We start from the raw sequence: 21,229 nt of genomic DNA on the forward strand, positions 1-21,229 counted from the left end.
TGATGCCAGTGAAATTGAGAGAACTCCGCAGTTTGTAGAATCAAGCTCACATACTACACTGAGGGAAGACCTCATCTGAGCTGGGATTGTGGAAAATGTAGCTAGCGCTGTAAAATTTGTGTTCCTTGTTTTTTGAAATGTTTTATAACCTGAGATCCAATATCATTTATAATAATTTGATTAAGGTGAATTAGCCCATCATTTGTACTAATATACATAGAAAAGTGTAACAATAGTTTAATGTGAAGGTTATGTTTAGAGAAGAGGACAATGTGGCCTGAAGATATTTCTATGGCAACAGGGTCCCTACAGATGTCTTCCTTCTAAACTTGATGGTGTTTATTAAAGGCTGTCTGTAACACAATCTGTAATTATCATTAGGTAGAGAAAGGTTGTGAATGTAGGTGTACTGCGTGGCTGATGCTCTCTGACTGATTTGTTTAGCACAGCTTTGAAATACAATTTCATAGGAATATTAAGAACACAGGATCATGGTTCTGTTCCTCTCCATAGGTGAATCTACTTCTAATTCTAGACTGGTAGCCTAATAAGAGTTGAAGTGTCTCATTGACAATGTGAGGGAAAATATTTGTTTTCAAATAATTTAAGCATAGCACACTAAGGCCTTTCAGAAATCTCCTCTTTTCCATGGTAGGAGAAAGGGAAGTCCTGTGAATTTTTCAGATTATATGATCTGCTATCTATAGACAATAATGTATCAGTTTATCCGAGGTTTTATTAGGCTTTCAACAGCAAATGCAGAACAGATGTGGAAACTAGAATCAGCCGGCTGAGCTGGAGTGTTCCTTCTGTTCTTTGTAGTGCATTTGTCTGATTAGTATACGCTTTTGGGGACCAACTAAGTCATTCCTAGAAGAAATTCGGCAATAACGAATTTGTTAGTGATAATAAATTATGCCTTTATGAGTTTTACTCACTTATCTGTCTGGAACTGAACTTTTAAATTGTAATTCAGCCAGAAGATGTTAGTTTTCATATTTAAGTCCACTTATTCATTTGAAATGTAATGATTTTTGTCAGCTAAATAAACAACATGCACGAGTAAAAGAGAAATGTGGCAAATGGATTTGGAAAACAGTGTCTTTATGAAATCTTGTATGAATGACATGGTACAGTGCTCCTCTTCTGTTAAGCTAATAGTAGAAGTTAAGCATTTTGCATATTCCAACATGGTACATGAACGCAAGTTGAAAGAAAAGTCAGACTACATTAGGCTAATAATGTTTGTGTCTGACCTTCCCTGCTCTTCTTCTTTTCTCTTCCCCTCTTCAGGGACTCTTCTCATGAGCAACTACCCATTCATGAGGTTAAGAATATCTTGTGCTTAGGAGCATTTGAGGAGGTCTCTCCGGAAATGAAAGGGAACACATTCTACTACTGTTATCAGGAGCAGCCCTAGACGAGCTGCCGGCAACTGACGCCATAGGCGAAACGCGCGATCGGCGCGCAATCGACGCCCCCACCTCCAAAGCCCTCAGCGGCTGTTTATTTTGGTGCTCTAGGTGATTGCCTAGTTCGCCTGTATCAACAGGCCATCACTGACTGTTATTTCCTAATCCCAAAACCAAAAGGGGGCCTCATCTCATTTTGGATCTGCACTTCCTCAAAAACTTTCTCAAGAAGTTTCTCAGGGTCTCTTTGGCCTCCATTATTCCCTCCCTGGATCCAGGAGGCTGATATGCTGCCCTTGACTTGATGCGTATTTGCATATTACCATTTTTCTGGAGCACAGGAGTTTTCTCTGTTTTGTGTTGAGCCATTGCCATTTTCAGTTCACAGCTCTGCCACTTGGTCTTTCATCAGCCCAAGAGGGTTTACAAAGTACATTGCACCAGTAGCTGCTTACCTAAGGCTCCAGAGTGTGCAAATTTATCCATAACTTGATGGCTAATTAATAAAGGGTTGATCCTGGGATCAGTTGCGGCGTCATCTCGACCTGGTTTGCTTCACCTGTTAATAAACAACAAAAAGGCAAGCTCAATTCCAGCACAGTGCAGTGTTCATCAATGTAATCATTAACTCAATTCTGGCCAGTCCTCCCTGAGACCGGGTCTGGGCCTTGGCAGACCTGATCTTGTGTGCACAAACACATCATCTTTCTATCACTCATATGACCTGCAGTTGCTGGGCCACATAGCTGTCTGTACTTAAATGGGCCGGCATGTGAGGCTCCACCTCAGGCTGCTACAGGGATGGCTGGCATTAGTCTAAGTTCCCAATAGACACAGCATGTGTCTAAGGTCCCAGAGCATGTCCTGTCATCACTTGCATGATGGCAAAATCCTGTATCAGTGTTGGAGGGAGTTGCATTTGTGACTCCCACCCTCCCTCTGTCAGCTACCCTTGTCTCCAATGCTTTGGACTTGGATGGAGAGCCCATCTAGGCAGTCTCAACATTCAAGGTTGTTGGTCCTGCCTCAGTTATTCCCTACACCTCAATGTCAGGGAACTCAGAGTGTTCCTCTTGGCCTATCACACCTTCCTATCTCACATAAAAAGCAAAGTGTTCCATGTTCTTACAGGCTATGTTCTGTATCAACAAGCAAGGCAGATCCAGGCTGTTTGCCATTTACCAAAAAGTCCTCAAGCTGTGAGATTTATGTGTGCAACACATTTTTTTGAAAGATCGTCCAGAGTCTACTCAAAGAACTACTATGATCAGGCAAAGGTGCCATCTCCAGCAATCATAACTGCACATTCAAGCAGAGTGCAAGCCTGTTTGACAATTTTCCTAGCCCAAGAGCCTATGCAGGACACCTGTAAGGCAACAACCTGGTCGTCCATCTACCTATTCATGTCCTATTAATCACTTATCCAGCAGGCCTAGGACAGTGCGGTAGAACAGTGTTGCAAGCCACAAGACCATGAACTCCAAGGCCACTTCCAGGGATACTGCTTGTGAGTCGACATGAGCAAGCACTTGAAAAAGAGGAAACAGTTACCTACCTTTTTGTAACTGTTGTTCTTTGAGATGTATTGTTCATGTCCATTCTATTACCTGCTCCTCTATCAGAGTTGCCATCAAGAAGGAATGGAGAGGGCGTAGGGTCAGTGGCTCCTAATATACTAATGCATTAGTGCAGCATTCAAGGGAGTGCCACAGCTCACTCTACAGATACCACCAAGGCAAAAGTCTCTGATGAGTGTGCACATGGATGAGCACACACCTACAATGGAATGGATGTGAGCAACACATCTCAAAGAACAACAGTTACAAAACAGGATTTTCTTCTACTTCTACTTCCTCTATACTTTGCTTGGACTTGTTTTCACCATATACGGTGCTGTGAGTCAAGAAGAGTGGTGATCCGAGGTAAAACTGGTGAGCTCGAGCATACTACTTCTTTGAAAGCAGTGAATCTGTAAATACTGTGAGTGCCTAGTAGAGCAAGGGTGAGACCAGCAATGGGCAACCAAGGCTAGTGAGTGGGTCACATGAGTGGGTGCAAGATTGAAATTGGGCATGTGCACAAATCATGATGGTAAGAATAAGATTAAATACATTCCATTTGATCACCTTTTCCAATACAAGATTATTAGGGGTAAATTAAATTGCTAGCAAAAGTAACATAAAAAAACAGAAGGCGTGCATGGTTCTCATAATGTTGTGTCCAGTCAGCATGCACTTCACACGTCTACTTCTTTGCTTTAAATGTGTGTCTCTTCTCATTTTGTCAGGGGCTGCTCGACCCTCCCCTCCGCTGCAGGTCCCATCCCTGCTCCACCCCTTCCCTCACACCCCCACCTGGCCTCTTTCTTGCCTCCTCTCTCAAGCACGCCACATCTCTTCCTTCTTCCTCCCCACACCCAGCATTTTCAGAGCTGTATGAATTGTCTGATTTGCAATGCTCCGGAAGTTCTCGGAGCAGGGGGAGAAGTAGGTAAGTGCAGGGCCCTGGAGCGTGAGGGACACAGGAGACTTATGTGGGTGCATGTAGAACCTCAGTGAACCAAATGCGGGCCACAGATTGCCCACACTGGGTTACACACTCCAGGTTGATTCTCAGAAGGCTCAGGGATCAGAGTATGCCTTTTGCTAACCTGAAGAGAGAGAGCAAGCCATGTGTAGGCTTACAAGGGGGTGTTTGTGTTGCCTGAAGATGGTGGCATTAGGGCGTTAATTCATGGCAAGTATGGACGAGGCTTCCTCACACTAAGACCATGTGGTAGTGAGGGGCTTCACAATCCTGAATCCCTCTAGGAAATTTAAGATTAGTCTACTCTACACTGAGAGGAAACAGAATTTCACTTACAATCCAGTTTTTTAATCTTTTTTCTTAGAACTGTGATCAAAAATAACCAACCTGCCTTAAATGTCACACATAATTTTAAGCCAGGATAGAATTTTTCTAGAATGTGTACTGCTGGTAATAAAATGTGTTTGGGGAGGAGGGGGATGGAACAGAAAGGTTTCATAAACTGAGCTAAGCTGTATTCTTGAGTGTTTTCCTGATTTTTTTAAGCATCCCAATTTGAAATGGCTTCTTCTAGAAGCATCACACATGGTTTATTCTGTTGTTCCTGCCGTAGACTGGTGCATTTTCTATATTTGAGTTATTATACTATCTGATGGAATTACTAAGAGTCAGATACATTCTCACATTAAGTAACACCTTATTCAGGCAGTTTTACTGTCTATTTAAGAAAACTTTGCCACCATAGCAAGAATGACATTCACAACATTCCTCATCTAACCAAACAGCCTGGAAATGTTTTTTTTTAAACCCATACAATTAATAAACCAACAACAACAACAAGAAAGGATCCGGGTTTTTACATGAGAAAGAGAAGAGACCCAAAGACTCTCCTAGGGACTTAATTTTTGCTATCAGTTTCATGTGAAAGGTGCTCATATACTTCAGAGATAGGCAGCAGTATAACATCCTAAAATAGATTGAAGAGTATGATATTTTTAATGTGTTTAAGAGTAGCAGAATGCGGCCCTTAATTATGAAGAATGTATCACACTGTCTGGAATGGTTAATGACTATGAATGGCAATCTCAGGGCAGGTTGTAAAAAAGCTGGGTAGACACCGCAAGCTATGTGTGTATTCTATGATTAGACTTCACCAACCCAGTAACAAATGTGAATTCCTGAAGCACTAGAACAGTCCTACCAGGGAGTCACAAACAGTCCCCTGGGCCACTCCAGTTTATCTACCCAGGCAAGCTGCATGTAGTGATTCTTTGTTGCCATGCATCAAAGATCACAAAATATCCAGGTTAGTCTGTTATTCCAGGTCAGCATGCGCCTCAGATTTCATACCAAAGATAATGCTGTAGCCCATCCTGTAGTAAAATAACTACGAATTTATTAACTAGGACAAAGAAATCAGAGAAGGCATGTCTACACTACAGCTCTAAGTCGACCTGTATTATGCCAACTTACAACCACCACAGAGTTGTAAATTATTGAGTGGCTCATGTCCACATTAGGGATGTTAGATAGCGTGTAATTAAACAGTCGTGTAACTGCATGAAATCTTATCAGTTACATGACTATTCAGTAGTCCCTGGAGGTGAGACTGGCAGCCAGTGCACTCCTGTCCCCACTCCTGGGGAGCCCTCTGACACTCCACACTGCTGCTTCTCTATCAGAGACAGCAGAGTGGGGATGGCAGCAGCTCCTGTCTGTGGGGGGTCCTAGCTCCCCAAAGACAGGGGCTATCCCACAGCAGCAGGCCCTGTCCGTGGGGTGGGGGGGTGCTCTGATAATGGCAGAAATGTGGGTAGGGGGAACATACAACACCGAGGAGCTGGTGCTGGGGTGAACCGGCTGTTAAATTGGCTCCTCCCAAGTACCAGCTCCTGTTCCTTCTATATCAGAGGCAGCAAGGGGGAGGGATGCATGTAGTCAACAGGATTAACCAATAAACCCAGGCTTAATCATGTAGTCTACATGTTGACATCCTTAGTCCACACATGTGTGACCTGACCAGGAGCACTTCCGCCCACTGGGCTGGAGCTGAGATCCCAGTCTTTTCTCTGAAGCCCAGCTGCTTCCTGGGGCTCTCAGCTCTCCACTCCCAGCAGGGAGGGCAGTTACATAGGTTTCTCACATCCCAGCTGGAAGCAGGGGGAAGCAGCCACACAGGCTTCTTGGCTCCATGAGTGGGGAACTTCTAAGCAGCAGCCTCGCTGGGAGTGGAGAGCCAGGGACAGCTGGGCTCTCGCCGCCCAGTTTTCTTGTCAATTTCACGCCTCCATTCAGTTGTGAAATTGACAAGACAGCCAACATCCAATGTAAATCGTTCTTACCCCTAACTACTCCAACGTAAGCACTACGCTTCTCATGGAGGTGAAGTTATTATGACAATGTAACAGGGCACTTACATCAGCAGGACAAGGCTGAGGTATGTACACTGACATAATTAGGTTGATGTTAGCTATCTTGTATTGACCTAACTGTGTAGTGTAGAGCTGGCCTGAGTTATGTACGGGTTAAAGCAGGCAACATAAATACGTAAATTAATTGTAACCATGATTCCAAAAGGCAGCAGTTGTAAACTGTTGGCACTGAATGTCTTTTAGGGCAAGTACAGGTTTAGCCTGGGGAACTCACCCTGTGTTTCCTCACTCCAGCCCTGAAGAGTCCAGACAGTAAAAGAGAGATGAAGAAAAATTCCTATCAGCTATTTTTATTTCCTTCTTCCAGAATTCAGGCTGACGGAATGAGCTTTCTTCCACATAGCACCTTCATAGATATGAGAGGGCCATTAACCCTGTTCTTGTATTGTGATGTTCCACAATGGCTTGTTTAGTTTTGCTACGCCTTCTGGATGGGAGGGAGACCATTCCTCCTGTCTGGGTTCACAGATTCAGAGCAAGCAATTTCAGTTATAAAGCAAACACCCTAACCATATAGCATGAGACACAGACATTGTAAGTGGTATTAATACATATTGCAACTTACAAGCATTTCATAATGTTTAAACCCTGTTATAAGTCTACTACCTATCTTGAGCAATACTAATGTACAAGTGAGCTGGTCTGGTTTCCAGCTACAAATGTCAATGCTGAGCTGACACCTACATCTTTGGCAAGAGCAGGCAGCACCTGGTCTGGCAGTGTCACAGCATGTGTGTATACATTCTGAGTGCACAAATGTCCAAAGAGCACATGTCAATTTGTGCAGACTTTTGGAATAATTTATCTGTGTAGTTAGAGCATAAGGACTGTGTGGCATTATGAAAGGCAAGCGGGAGTTATGCATGATTCAGAAATTGCAGGTGATGTAGGGTTTCTAAAAACCAGACACAGGAGAAGAAATGTAGTGGCATTGACACCAATTTTGCTCCTGCTCTCACTCCTTTGAACTTTGGAGTCTGATTTCACATTTGCGAGTCTCTAAGCCTTAATCATACTTTACATTTATATGGTAATTTACAAAGGCTGTTTAAATAGGCATTTCTAAAACCTTTGATATAAATTTGGCAAATATTGTTTCCCTGTTACACAAATGGAAGAAACTGAGGTTCAAAGTTACTGGTTCATGGCGCACAGCAAATCAGTGTCAGAACTGGGTGAAGAATTTAGGCACTTATTTATTTAAAAGTATTCCACCTAAAGTATACTTTACCTTTCCCTTAGCTTTTGAACGGCCTTGGAATTTTTCACAGGCATTTTTTTCTTTTAAACTATACAGGGCATGTGTCAAGAGAGCCTCAGTCAGTGTTCTGTTTACAAGATAAAGTAACTGAAAGATTCCAGTTAAATGTCCAGTCTATCACTGTGTGGTTTAGAATAGCCAGGCATAACTGCAGTCTGGATTTTCTTAGCTGTGTGCACACTCAGCTTTCTTTATATATGTGTGTTTAGATCTGAGATTTCTACTGTGCTAGAATAGAGGGGGGCCTCGTCATAGACTAGAACCCATTATTCTAGGCACCGTACAAACACATAAAAAGATCTGAACATAACCATGTCAACTCTGGAGTTGCTGTTTGAAAGAAGTAATTGGGAAAACTTGGGGATTTGTTTGTATTCTATTTCTTACCATTCTCAAAACTGTCAACCTATGTTTTTTCAAGCTGTCCAGAGACATACTAGGCAGAGAAAAATCTAGGCAAATTTTGTTCTTAATGTTGCAAATTTCAGAAAGGAGTGCTAGAATGCAACATCTTCTAAGTACAATGATTGTAACTACTGTCTGATACTTAGTAGTCCTCCATAGAGAATCCTGAGGATGAGTGAATTTTCTATATCCCAGTTGTTAAAGAGAGAACTGTTCTAGCAATGGCAGTTGTGGAGTCTAGGAAAAAAATAGTGATACCCTTAGCATGTTTCTTTATGTGAATGACTTGAAACTGCTTTTTCAATACTCAGCTACTTCATAGTATTGCTGGTATCTGAGCAGTTTCGGAATCATCTAGAAAAGTTGGGGAATGTTTATATGCCCTGAGTGCCTTTCTGTAGTGTACTTAAAAGAGAGAATGGTAGAAGCTTATCCCACTTGACCTCCATGTGATGCCCGCCAATATATACTTTGCTTGCTTAAAAGAAAAAATGTTTTGAGTAGTATTGCTAGCACAAACTCATCTGGTCCCATATCCTGCCCCACCTCATTTTCCCAAGCCCTTGTGGTAAAAAATAGATACCAATCTCTGTGGGCATAGCTCAGAGTTGGTACTCAGCATTTTCCCTTTGGCCGTGTCCAGACTCAGGGTTTTTTTTGGGAAAAGTAGCCTTTTCCCGAAAAAACTTCCCCTGCGTCCAGACTCAAGCTGCGTTCTTTCGAAATTATTTCGAAAGAACGTGGCTTTTCTTTCGATGGCGGTAAACCTCGTTTCACGAGGAAGAACGCCTTCTTTTGAAAGTTCCTCTTTCGAAAGAATGCGTTCTTCAATGTGAAGAGGCCGTCTTCGAAAGAGAGCATCCAGACTCGCTGGGTGCTCTCTTTCGAAAAAGCGGATTTCTCTTTTGAAAGATCCGCCTGCAGTCTAGACGCGATCTTTTGAAAGAGGCTCTTTCGAAAGATGCTTTCGAAAGAGCCTCTTTCGAAAGAAGCCTGCAGTCTAGACATAGCCTTTGTTTGGGTCAGTTGAGGTAACTACTTTTCTCCAAGTGGTAACAGAAGCAAAAGAGCTTCCTACACTGACATATAAAAGCTTGTAATTTCCAAGCTCGTTGAAGCTCGGAAATTGACTTCAAGATATTTTTGTGTAGCTGTAGTTATAATAACTTTCTGAACACAACGTTGGGCTGTAAGACAGCTGTTGTCTTAAGGAAATAAGTTTGCTGCTTCTGGGAAATACTGCTGCAGAGAGGCTCATTTTGAAATGTTAGAGACAGACTTATTTTACAAGAGAGAACAGAACTGCCAATAGCTGAATGACTGGAAAGATGCAGCCGACTGGGTCACATGGTGACATGCAGGTAAGTGGTTCACACGCAAGCCCTGCAACAGTGGCTAGTGTCATCTTATTCCCAGTCCAGGGATCATGTGGAAAAGATCATCACCATTCCCCCAGTGGAACTTACCTCACTTCGATGGTGGACAGATCACAGGAAGCTACTGGAGGGAGATCTGTTTGTCAGCCCCCCACTTCCATAGAGCTGATGTTGGATACCTTGGATCTTGGCTGCACTGTGCACATTAGAGATCTGGAGACTCATGTGATGTGATCTGCAGAGGAAATGATGTTACGCATAAACATTAAGGAACTCAGAGCAGTCTACCTGGTATGCAGTGTCTTCCTGCCTCACCTGTTAGGCAAAATAATGTAAGTTCTCAAGGATAACACAACCTCAATGTTCTGTATCAATGGGAAAGAGGGAGCATGTTTGTTGGCCCTCTGCTGAGAGGCACTCCATCTTTGGGACTTCTGTGTTGGCCACAATAGCCACATGGAATCTTTCTATCTCCCTCGCATCAGGAATATGCCAGTAGATCATTTTAGCAGGGCCTTCTCCTCTTACCATGAATGGTTGCACTACTCAGAGGTGACCTGCATGGACTTTTGGAGGTGGGAAACTTCCCAAGTAGATCTGTTTGCCACCAGGCAAAACAGAAAATATCACTGGTTTTGCCCCCAGCCGAGCCTGGGCAAGGGATCCATCTCTAATGCCTTCCTCCTGTTGTTGGCCGAGGGTCTGATGTATGCATTCCTGCTGATCCTTCTCATCAGCCTGGGTCCTAGTAAAGCTCAAGAGAGACTATGCATGGATCATTGTGATCACCCTCTCTGACCCTTCCCAACCACTCTGACCTGCTGTTGCTGGACCACATACCTTCTTCCCCAACCTAAAGTCTCTGCACCTCTCAACATGGATGCTTCATGGTTGAACCCAAAGAAGTGAACCTGCTCTTAGGAGATCCTGCAAATTCACATGGACAGCAGGAAGCCATTCACAAGACTTACTTACCTGGACAACTGAACTGGATTTTCTTGATGGGTGTCAGATACTGATGAGGGAAAACCTTTTGACGCTGGAGCATGTGGTGAATGGACATGAGCAACACATCTCAAAACATACCAGTTGTGGAACAAGTAACTGTCTTTTTCTTTTTCCTATCCAGGAATGTAGCTAAGCTCAGAATAAAGCCACTTTGCTTACAGTACATTGGTAATGATTCAAAAAGCAACTCTTAATTTCAAGCTGAAACAAAAGACAGGACTATTAGTCTTTAAAGTACTGCATAGTCCTGTATTTTGTTTCAACTAAACTAACACGGCTGCATCTCTATCACTTAATTTTGAGGAAGGACTTCTTCACTGAGAAGAAATTCTGATATCAGATTTAGCCTCCTCCCACAGTTCCAGTTGATGGACTTTGTGTGTTAGTTGGCAAAAAGCCAAGGTAAGATATTAGATCATAACTATACCACATAGTGGGCTTTGGGTTGAGTGCTATTATGTCTGTTTGGAGGATGCTTTTTTGTGCTGATCTCTGTTATGCTGCCTAAAGTAGAGCTTGGGAGTGCCATACTCTGTGATCTCTGTGGGAGGCAGAGGATAATGTTTAATCCATGGAAATGACTTTTTTGGGACATAATCCTTATCTATAAAGCCTTTCCATATTAAGAGCCATAAAAAACATGTCACAGACCGCAAAATTTGGTCTCCTTCTATGAAATCTGGCCTTTTATGAGCTTTTACCCATTGCTAAATACAGATTTCATGGTGGGGACCAGTGTTTCTCAAATTGGGGGGCCTGACCCAAAAGGGAGTTGCAGGGAGATTGCAAGATTATTTTAGAGGGTTGTGGTATTGTCACCCTTACTTCTGTGCTGTCTTCAGATCTGGGCAAGCAGAGAGGGCAGCTGTTGGCCAAGTGCACAATTCTGAAGGCAGAGCTCCTCTCACAGCAGTGCAGAAGTATGGATGCCAATACCATACCATGTGATTCTTTAGCAAAGCTGTTGGTATGGCCCGCCGTATTCTTGCTAGCAAATTAAAATAATATGAATTGGATGAATGAAGCTGGCTAGATTGTCAGGCTCAATGAGTAGTTATCAATGGCTTAATGTCTAGGTGCAGGTGAGGGTAGATGATGGGTCTGAAACCCTTGGTGAGTTAGGGATTTGCTCATTCCAGCATGTGAAGACTGCTTCGATGGATCAGGTGGAGGAAACCTTTATGATTCAATGGCTGAGAAGACATTGCAGCAGCGCAGTATGGAGTTCGTGGGGCATGTCAGAGCATTTAAGGTGACATGGCCATCCAATACAGCCAAGGTAGTCTCCAGAAGTAACGATTTTTCCTGCCACTGGATTCTGACTTCTGAGGTCAAGAGAGTAGGATTGTCTCTGTGCAAAGGCTTTCCCACTATAATATTCTTCATGCACAGGTTATGTTGTGCAAAAAAAAGAAGTTGGTAATGGGATCATAGAATGTCTGTATGCTCATGGACAGTGAGAACACAGTAAGACCTCATCAGAGAACAGCCCTAGTCGCTAAAGAACTTTCACGCTATGGTATTGATATTGCTGCCTTGAGTGAAACCAGGCTTGCTGAAGAAGGATTTCTCACTGAACTAGCTAGTGGTTACACCTTCTTCTGGAAAGGGAAAGCGCAGAATGAGGATAGGATCCATGGAGTTGGCCTGGCCGTCAAGACTAGTCTGATGAAACAACTTTTGGACCTGCCTGTCAGTATTAACAAGAGGCTCATGAAGCTACACCAACCCCTCAGTCACAAACAATATGCAATAGTCATCAGTGCATATGCTCCCACCATGAACAGCACAGAGGAGACAACTGATCAGTTCTACATCGACCTCAGTTCAATTCTGTGCTCAGTGCCGGCCAATGACAAGTTGATCTTGTTGGGAGACTTCAACACCCGAGTTGGCTGTGACCACAGTTGATGGGAGGGAGTGTTAGGCAAACATGGCGTTGGCAAGATGAACAGCAACAGTCTATTGCTGCTGAGAAATTCGCAGAACATGATGTCCTCATCACAAACACAGTGTTCAAGATGGCAAACAAATATAAGACTATCTGGATGCACCCTTGATCGAAACAATGGCACATGAAAGATTATGTCATTGTTCGTCAGCGTGATATTTGGGATGTCCTTATCACCAGAGCCATGTGAGGAGCAGAGTGCTGGACTGACCATAGGCTTGTCCGCACCATTTTCAAAATACACATCGCTCAGAATCACCCAAAGCTCACCCGAACAGCCTTTAACATTGCCAGACTCCAGCAGCCTTCTCATCTGCGCAAGTTCCAGTCAAGCCTTGATGAAAAGCTGACTACCAACGGACCATTGATTGGAGGTCCAACTCAGAAGTGGAGCCAGTTTAGAGAAATGGTGATGGAGACAGAGAAGTCAGTGCTTGGTCCCAAGAAATGCAATCATCAAGACTGGTTTGATGAGAACAACAGTGCTATTGAGGACCTGCTTGCCAAGAAGAACAAGGCATTTATGGAGTGGCAGAATGATCCAGGCACCATCTCTAAGAAAGACAGGTTTAAGTTCCTCCAGGCCCAGGCTCAGCGAGAAATCTGCAAAATGCACAGCCAGTGGTGGGAGAAGAAAGCTTAAGAGATGCAACACTATGCTAACTTAAACAATACAAGGGAGATCTTCAGCTCCATCAAGTCAGTCTTTGGTCCTTCCAAGTCTGGCTCTGCACCCTTGCTGTCTACAGATGGAGCCACGTTGATCAGGGATAAGGCTGGCATCAGTAACCGATGGAAAGAGTATTTCAGTCAGCCCCTGAATTGGCCATCATCAGTCGATCAGTCAGCACTGGAACAGATCCCTCAGAAGCCAACCCTTGAAGATCTGGGAGATCTTCCATTTATTGAGGAAGTTAGAAAGGCCATCAGGCAGATGAGTTGTGTCAAGGCATCTGGCAAGGATGGAATTCCCACAGAACTGTACAAGGCATTTAATGAGGAGTCACTTAAGGTTTTCATAATGTCTTGACCAGTATTTGGGAAGAGGAAGAAATGCCATCTGACCTCCGTGATGCCATGATAGTTGCTCTGTATAAGAATAAGGGTGCAAGAGCCGACTGCAGGAACTACAGAGGTATCTTGCTGCTTTCCGTTGCCAGGCAAATCTTCGCCCACATCATCCTGAACAGGCTGATTTCAACAATTTCAGAAGTGAGTCTCCCCAAGTCACAATGTGGCTTCCGCCCTAAATGCAGTACTGTCGATATGATCTTCATAATGAGACAGGTGCAAGAGAAATGCCTTGAGCAGAATATGAACCTCTACTCTGTCTTCATTGATCTGACAAAGGCATTCAACATGGTCAACAGAGATGCATGGTGGATCATCCTCAGGAAGCTGGGTTGCCCGCTGAAGTTCATCTCACTCATCAAGCTGTTTCACGATGATATGACAAAAGAGGTACTCTCAGATGGTGTGCCATCTGAGAAATTTAACATCTCCAATGGCGTGAAGCAGGGCTGCGTACTTGTCCCGGTGCTTTTTTAACCTGTTCCTCACTCAAGTCCTCATGCATGCTGTCAGAGACTTAGATCTTGATATTTACATCAGATACCGTTTGGATGGTTCACGGTTTGATTTGAGACGTCTTACTGCAAAGACCAAGACACCGGAGAGGCTTATCACTGAAGCGCTGTTTGCCAATGACTGCACCCTTATGGCACACCAAGAGAACCACCTGCAGACCATCATTGACCAGTTCTCTGAAGCATCCAAACAGTTCGGTCTCACAATTAGCTTCGGAAAGACAGACGTCCTCTTCCAGCCTGCATGAAACAGTGCTCCTCTACAGCCATGCATCACTATTGATGGCACACAACTGAAGGTAGTGGACAGCTTTAAGTACCTGGGCAGCACAATATAAAGTGATGGATCCCTTGACAAAGAGATTACAGCGAGGATCCAGAAAGCCAGTTAGGCCCTTGGGAGATTGTGTATTAAAGTTCTCCAGCACAGAGGGTATGTCTACACTACCACCCTAGTTCGAACTAGGATGGTTAATGTAGTCATACGAACTTGCAAATGAAGCCCGGGATTTGAATTTCCCGGGCTTCATTTGCATGTTGCCGGGCACCGCTGTTTTTAAATGTCCGCTAGTGTGGACTCTGTGCCTGTGGCTACACGCGGCACGAACTAGATAGTTCGGACTAGGCTTCCTATTCCGAACTATCTGTACGCCTCGTTCCACTATCTAGTTCAACGAGGCGTACAGATAGTTTGGACTACGCTTCCTATTCCGAACTATCTAGTTCGTGCCGCGTGTAGCCGTGGGTACGGAGACCGCACTAGCGGACATTTAAAAACGGCGGCGCTCGGCAACATGCAAATGAAGCCCGGGAAATTCAAATCCCGGGCTTCATTTGCAAGTTCGTATGACTACATTAACCACCCTAGTTCGAACTAGGGTGGTAGTGTAGACATACCCAAAGATATTCGCCTTTCAACTAAACTCAATGTATATAATGCCATGGTCCTCACCTCTCTCCTGTATGGCTGTGAAACATGGATCCTGTATGGTAGGCACATCAAGCAGATGGAGCAGTTCCACATGCGCTCCCTATGATCAATCATGCGAGTATGCTGGCAGGACCGAATTACTAACCAAGAAGTGCTTGATAGAGCTAATTCCACAAGCATCGAAGCCAAGATCCTCCAGACCCAGCTTTGATGGTCTGGCCATGTTCTCCGCATGGGCGAAAGCAGGATCCCGAGGCAGCTGTTCTACGGGGAGCTGGTATGTGGTAGTCGCAAACAGGGACGCCCGAGGAAGAGGTATAAGGACAACCTGAAGACCAACTTGCAGTGAGCAGGCCTTCAGCCTCGACAGCTTGAACTAGCTGCTGCAGACAGGACTAATTGGCGTTCCCTTACAAGGAAAGCGGTGACAAAGTTTGAGGACGACTGCTGCCAACGCCTCGCAGCTGCACGTGAAAGACAACATAGATCTGCATTCCCTCCTGTCCTGACAACCGGCGTCCCATGCCCTATCTGTATATAAGTCAGTGTACCCTGGCTAGCAAGAAGTCTAATGGCATATTGGGCTGCATTAGTAGGAGTAGTGCTTTTTCTGTGACAATATGTCCCTTTTTTGGGAGCACTTGCCACTTTCCTCTGGCACAGCCCCTAGCCGGCCCTGGGAGCACTCGCGCCGCGCTGGACGAAAACCCGCTCGGGACACACATTTCGGCCCCGACCTCCCAGGTGTTTTTTTGGTTTTTTTGCTTGACAAAACCATCTAGTACCGCCACTTTTTTATTTATTTTTTTTTACAAAAAAAAAAAAGCACTGAGTAGGAGTATTGCCAGCAGAACACAGGAAGTGATTATTCCCCTCTACTTGGCACTGATTAAGTCATATTTGCAGCATTGTGTTGAGTTTTGGGCCTCTTCCCCACTACAGTAAGGATGTGGATAAATGTGAGAGTGTCCAATGGAGATCAACAAATATTATTAAGGAGTTGGGGCACATGACTTATAAGGAGAGACTAAGGGAACTCCACTTACATAGTCTCCGGAAGAAAAGAATGAAGGGGATTTGATAGCAGCCTTCAACCACCTGAAGGGAGGGTTCCAAAGAGGATGAAGTTAGGCTATTCTTAGTGTAGGCTGATGACAAAACAAGGAGCAATGGTCTCAAGTAGCTGTGAGGGAGGTCAAGACTGGATTTTAGAAAAAATTATTTCACTAGGAGGGTGTTGAAGCACTGGAATGAGTTACCTAGGAAGATGGTGAAATTTCCATAGAGGTTTTTTAAGCCAGTCTTGACAAAGCTCTGGCTGTCATAATTTAGTGGGGGTTGATCCTGTTTTGAGGAGGGGATTGAACTAGATGACCTCCTGAGGTCTCTTCTAACCCCTTGATTCTATGATTCTGTAACTCTTACTTCAGTGCTTTTTGTCTTCAGAGCTGGGTGGCCAGTGTGTGGTGGCTGCTGACTGAGGGCCCTGCTCTGCAGGGACCAGTGCAGAAGTCAGGGTGGAAATGCCATATCATGCCATCTTTTTGCACTGCTGCTGGCAGCAGTTCTACCTTCAGAGCTGGACTGTCCAATGGGCAGCATTTGCCACCAGCAGCAATGCAGAAGTAAGGATAGCAATACTGCATCTCCTTCTACAATAACTTTGACTCCCCACAGTTCCTTTTCAGGTTAGGACCCCTACAATTACAAAACCATGAAATTTCATATTTAAATAGCTAAAAATAATGAAATTTACCATTTTTAAAATCTTATGACTGTGAAATAGACTAAAATGGACTGTGAACTTGAACTTATCCGGCTATCTGACTCCCACCTATAAATAAGATTAGACATGGCTTATCTGTGAACTGGGTACATTCAATGTACATTCTCTCTAGAGTATGTTTCAGAAATGTGTGGTAAAAGCAAAAACATCCCAATATGACAATCTCCATTTACCATTGTTTTAAATAACATATATGACATTTGTGGTTACTTCCAGGTCTCTTTGCTCTCTAAACATACATTTTCTCCTTACATCTTCTGTGGCAACTCCTATGAGCAGAAACTGCAGTATCTCTCTTAACTTGCAACCAGCAATCAAGCTGTCACTCACACATATTTGACTTGCCTCTGATAAGAAGGCAGGGCAATGTTCTCTCCAGAACCCTCGTGTACCTTTCTTCAAAATAAATTAAATATGGCAGCCACTTCTATATGTCAGCTTTTAAAAAGCTGAACCATGGAAAAACATGTACAGATAATAAAAGTAAGCTACATCTTTAAATCATCTCTTCAGATTAGAGAAGTGCTGTACCGTACTCCCTACTGCACTCATGAACAATAATAATAAAGACAACACTTTTTCTTACTTTAAACCCAATCTTCAGACAAGGTGTGTTGCCTCTAGGACCATTGCTGACAACTGCAGCCTCTCCAACAACATGCAGGAGGATTCACTCTTGTGGAAGGATTGTATCCTGTTACTCAAAGCCTGCGTTGATTACAAACACATTCTCTCTGAAGACTGTTAGACTATACAAGGGGCAAACAGATGTAATTTTCATATTTACATTTCCTTACAAATTGACCCCTTCCTGATAAATGCCTTCCTTTAGTAAATGCCTTCCTTTAGTAATGTGTGGGATATTGTCTCCATTGACACAAGGAAAGATTTGCAGGGGAATGGTGGTGATGGCAGGGCTTCTGTATCTGTTTATGCCCTGATCAGTGTGATATAGAAATGAATGCTGAGAGCAGGATTGAAGAGAGGCCAGTAGCCTTGTGGAGGAGGTACAGTTGACGAGTTGTCTGTTAGGGTGTGTCTAGACTGCAGGGTTTTGTCGAGAAAAGTGGACTTTTGTCAACAAAACTGTACCTGCATCTACACTACCGCTGAGTTCTGTCAACATAACGTCGACAGAACTCAGCAGTTTTGTCGACGGCTGTAAACCTCATTCTACGAGGAATAACCCCTTTTGTCGACAGAGTTCTGTCGACGGAAGGCGTTATTTCATCTACATTGTGCTTTGCGTCCACACTGTCAGAACTGGATATAGTCTAGATGCTCTTTGTTGACAGACGCTTTGTCGACAGTGTCTGTCGACAAAACTTCTGTCAACAAAAGCCTGTAGTCTAGACGTACCCTCACAGAGCAATTGGATAGAGTTGGCGTGGTTTGAAGAAGAGGTGTGAATTATCTCTGCCTCTCTCATGCCTCTTTCAGTGGCAGAAGAAATATGTAGGTGAAAACTCAAGTGCTCCTTTTGCAAGCCAGTCTAGGCTGTTTTTAGAGCTCTTTCTCCATAGCTGTTCACCTGCAGCAAAGTTAACTGTCTTCAGTTCTAATTGTTTTGCTTTCTATGTATGATCAGTTATCAACAGTGCAATGGAAGAAGGATCAGAAACCTTTAAATCAGATGTTTCAGAAATCAAGCCTCTAGACCTCCTATTGCTTTATAAGATTAAACTTGTTTCTCCTTTTGAAGACTTTTCCCTTTCCCCCGGAGTTGTTTTCTTGGATGTGAAACCAGTTCTTTCCTATATGTCTGAAGAAGCCCCTCTAGAATATGGGCAATTTGAAGAAATATCCAAATTGTGCTTCATTTCAATGCAGGGGTTTTGCAAATGAACTGTTCTTTGTATTCTATTCTGTTATTCACAGATAAAGCTGAGCAAATTACATAGTCCTATTGTCTGGCAATTCTTTGGAACAATTAAAAAAGATGTTGGTCATACCAGAAACATTTTCAGCTGATCATTCCAATTTAAAATCCCTAAAGATACCCCCTACCAAATTAAACAGTTTACTTAGAAGAATGTCTACAGGAAACATTTTAAGTTGTCAATTCAAAATGTCTTTTTATTTAAAAAGTTTCCTTTAAGTTAATTAAAAACAATCCGTCAGAGTCACAATTCTTGAAAATGTTTCAGTGTTGCTAAACTTTGTTTTCCTGAGAAAAATGTTGTGTATAAAATTGGGTTCAGGTCTGTTCTCAGGAAGATGTACAGGCACTGGATGGCCTGCAATGGATCTTAAAATACTGGAACAGCACCAATAGCATCATATTGGGGTGATCGGGTGAGAGCAGAGGGGTATAAATCAAGTGTAGAAGAGGATTAAAGGAGATACGAGCATTCATTAGAATATAAGAATTGCCATATTAGATTAGACCAGTGGTTGGTCTGCTCACGTAGGTGCTTTAGAATAAACTGCTGGGATCCCTATTGTGGAGAGTTATGGAATAACCTGCTCAAGGGGGAAGTTTCTTCATAACCCTCATCTTTTAGTAGTAGGGTTGCCAACTTTCTACTTGCATAAAACCAAACACTCTTGGCCTGCTCCGCCCTTTCTCCAACACCCCTTTCCTGCTCACTCCATTCCCCCCTTTTTCACTTGCTCTCCCTTGCTCACTTGTTCATTTTGAATAGGCTGGGGCAAGAAGTTGGAGTGCAGGGGGAAGAGGGCTCCAGCTGGGGGTTCAAGCTCTGGGGTGGGGCTTTTGAAGTGCAGGAGGTAGCTTCAGGCTGGGAGAGGCTTGCAGTGCAGGAGGGGCTGCAGGACTGCAGCAGGAAATGAGAGTATAAGATGGGATATGGGATCAAGGTGGTGTTGACCTTAGACAGCTCCCAGAAGTAGCATATCCCTCTATCTCCTAAGAGACTCCTTGCACTACCCCAATCTGCACTGTCCCTGCTGCTCCCATGACTGCGGTTCCTGGCCAGTGGTAGCTGCGGAGCCAGCTCTTGGGGACGTCTCTTGTTTCAGGGGCAGAGTCAGTGTATGGAGTCCCCCTGGCCACTAGGGATGTAAGAGTATAGCTGTTTAAACAGGTAACTGAGTTACCCAAACGGCTACACACCACTTCTGGGGAGCCGTCTGCTGCCTCGTGCTGCTGCCTCTGTCTCAGAAGCAGCAGCACAGGGTGGCAGGTGGGAGATGGGAGAGGCAGACACATGACGCTCTTTTAGTCCCAGGTTCAGTTCTGACTTTTGGCATTACAGGTGGGGGCTCATTCAGGATTTCAGCTGGGTCTCTGAAGCTTGGGATAGACTTCCTCAGCTAGGGGAAGTATGTAACCCACACACCTACTGAGTATGGTGTACTGTGCCATGTAATTTCACTTAGAGAGAATGACAGCCTTAACTGAAAGCCAGCTGGCTTTATAGCTCAAAATGTAGGGGCTCATGCACTAAGCTCTAGAGGTCCCAGAATGGTTCTGCCTGTTGGCATTACTCAAACAGGAATATAGGGGTCAGGTAGGCAGGAGAGGTCAATATTAGCAGACAGCCATGAATTGCTCTAGTTTTTCAGACAGTTTCCTGTAGTTACTTAATGGTTTATATAGAGCCCCTCAGTTAATTAGGGTATAGATGCTTCTCTAAACTTGGACATTCAGGGGCTCTGAGTTAGCAGATGTCTGGGCCCTTTCTCTAGTTGCTTCACTGAGCTATTGGGTGTCAGCTCTGGTCTGAGCACTGCCTGGAGACACCTAGGCATGAGCTCAGTGCCTGTGATCCCTCAAATCCCCTCACTTTTAGGCACCAAGAAAATCTGTGTGCCAACAGTGATCCATGAAGCCTGAGGCAGGCACCTAGGCACCTTATATAATGTGTGGGGAAAGAAATGCACCGCAGAATGGAATACACAAAAGCCAGCATGCTAGGCAGAGAACTGCCTAAGCTATACAATGGGAGATGCTCATAAGAGGAATGTTGTCCTAAGCCCAACCCCTCTCATGCAGTAACAGACCTAATTCCAGGCTGCACAGAGGTGCCTATCTTTGCTTGAAATTCTCAACTTAGAACTCTTCTTCGGGAATCAAATGGCTCAGGTGCTTCTGCCATTTCTTCTGAGGTGGAGTTAGACACTAGCTACACAGATAGCAGGGGCAAAGAGGAGGAGGTTGTACCCTCCATAACCTGTAGTTCAGTGCAGAGAGTGCTTGATCTGGAATGCGGGAGGCCCCAATTTTAGGTCTCCTCTCTGCTTGATGAGGAGAAAGGAAGAGAACAGTCATCTTCTCTGCACTTCTTAGGTGAGTACCCTGACCACAGGCCCATAGAGTGATTGTCACTCTTTCTCTGGAACAAATAATATTTAATTCTTCAATTCAATTGTTTAATTAAAATGCAGCAACTTCAATAGGAGAAACAATGAGAAGTCCTGTGGCACCCTATAGACAAACAGATTTATTGGAGCATAAGCTTTCATGGGCAAAGACTCACTTTATCAGATGCATACTTAAATCTGGGGTTTTGGCATCTTTGCACCTTTGTGGCTCTGGGCTTATGCCCTCAATCAAATCCTTTCCAAACATTACATAAAAATCAGGTTGAGT

At 43.9% G+C, this 21,229-nt stretch overlaps 1 protein-coding gene across 6 annotated transcripts in view; it reads left to right on the forward strand.

Moving 5' to 3' along the window:
- KLF12 (KLF transcription factor 12) overlaps window positions 1–21,229 on the forward strand; it is a 377,983-nt gene that overhangs the window by 183,905 nt on the left and 172,849 nt on the right. The gene's annotated exons all lie outside the window — the stretch shown is intronic.

This window comes from Pelodiscus sinensis, chromosome 1, assembly GCF_052426305.1.
Source record: "Pelodiscus sinensis isolate ZL-2025 chromosome 1, ASM5242630v1, whole genome shotgun sequence".
In the NCBI taxonomy this organism is placed as follows: Eukaryota; Metazoa; Chordata; order Testudines; family Trionychidae; genus Pelodiscus; species Pelodiscus sinensis.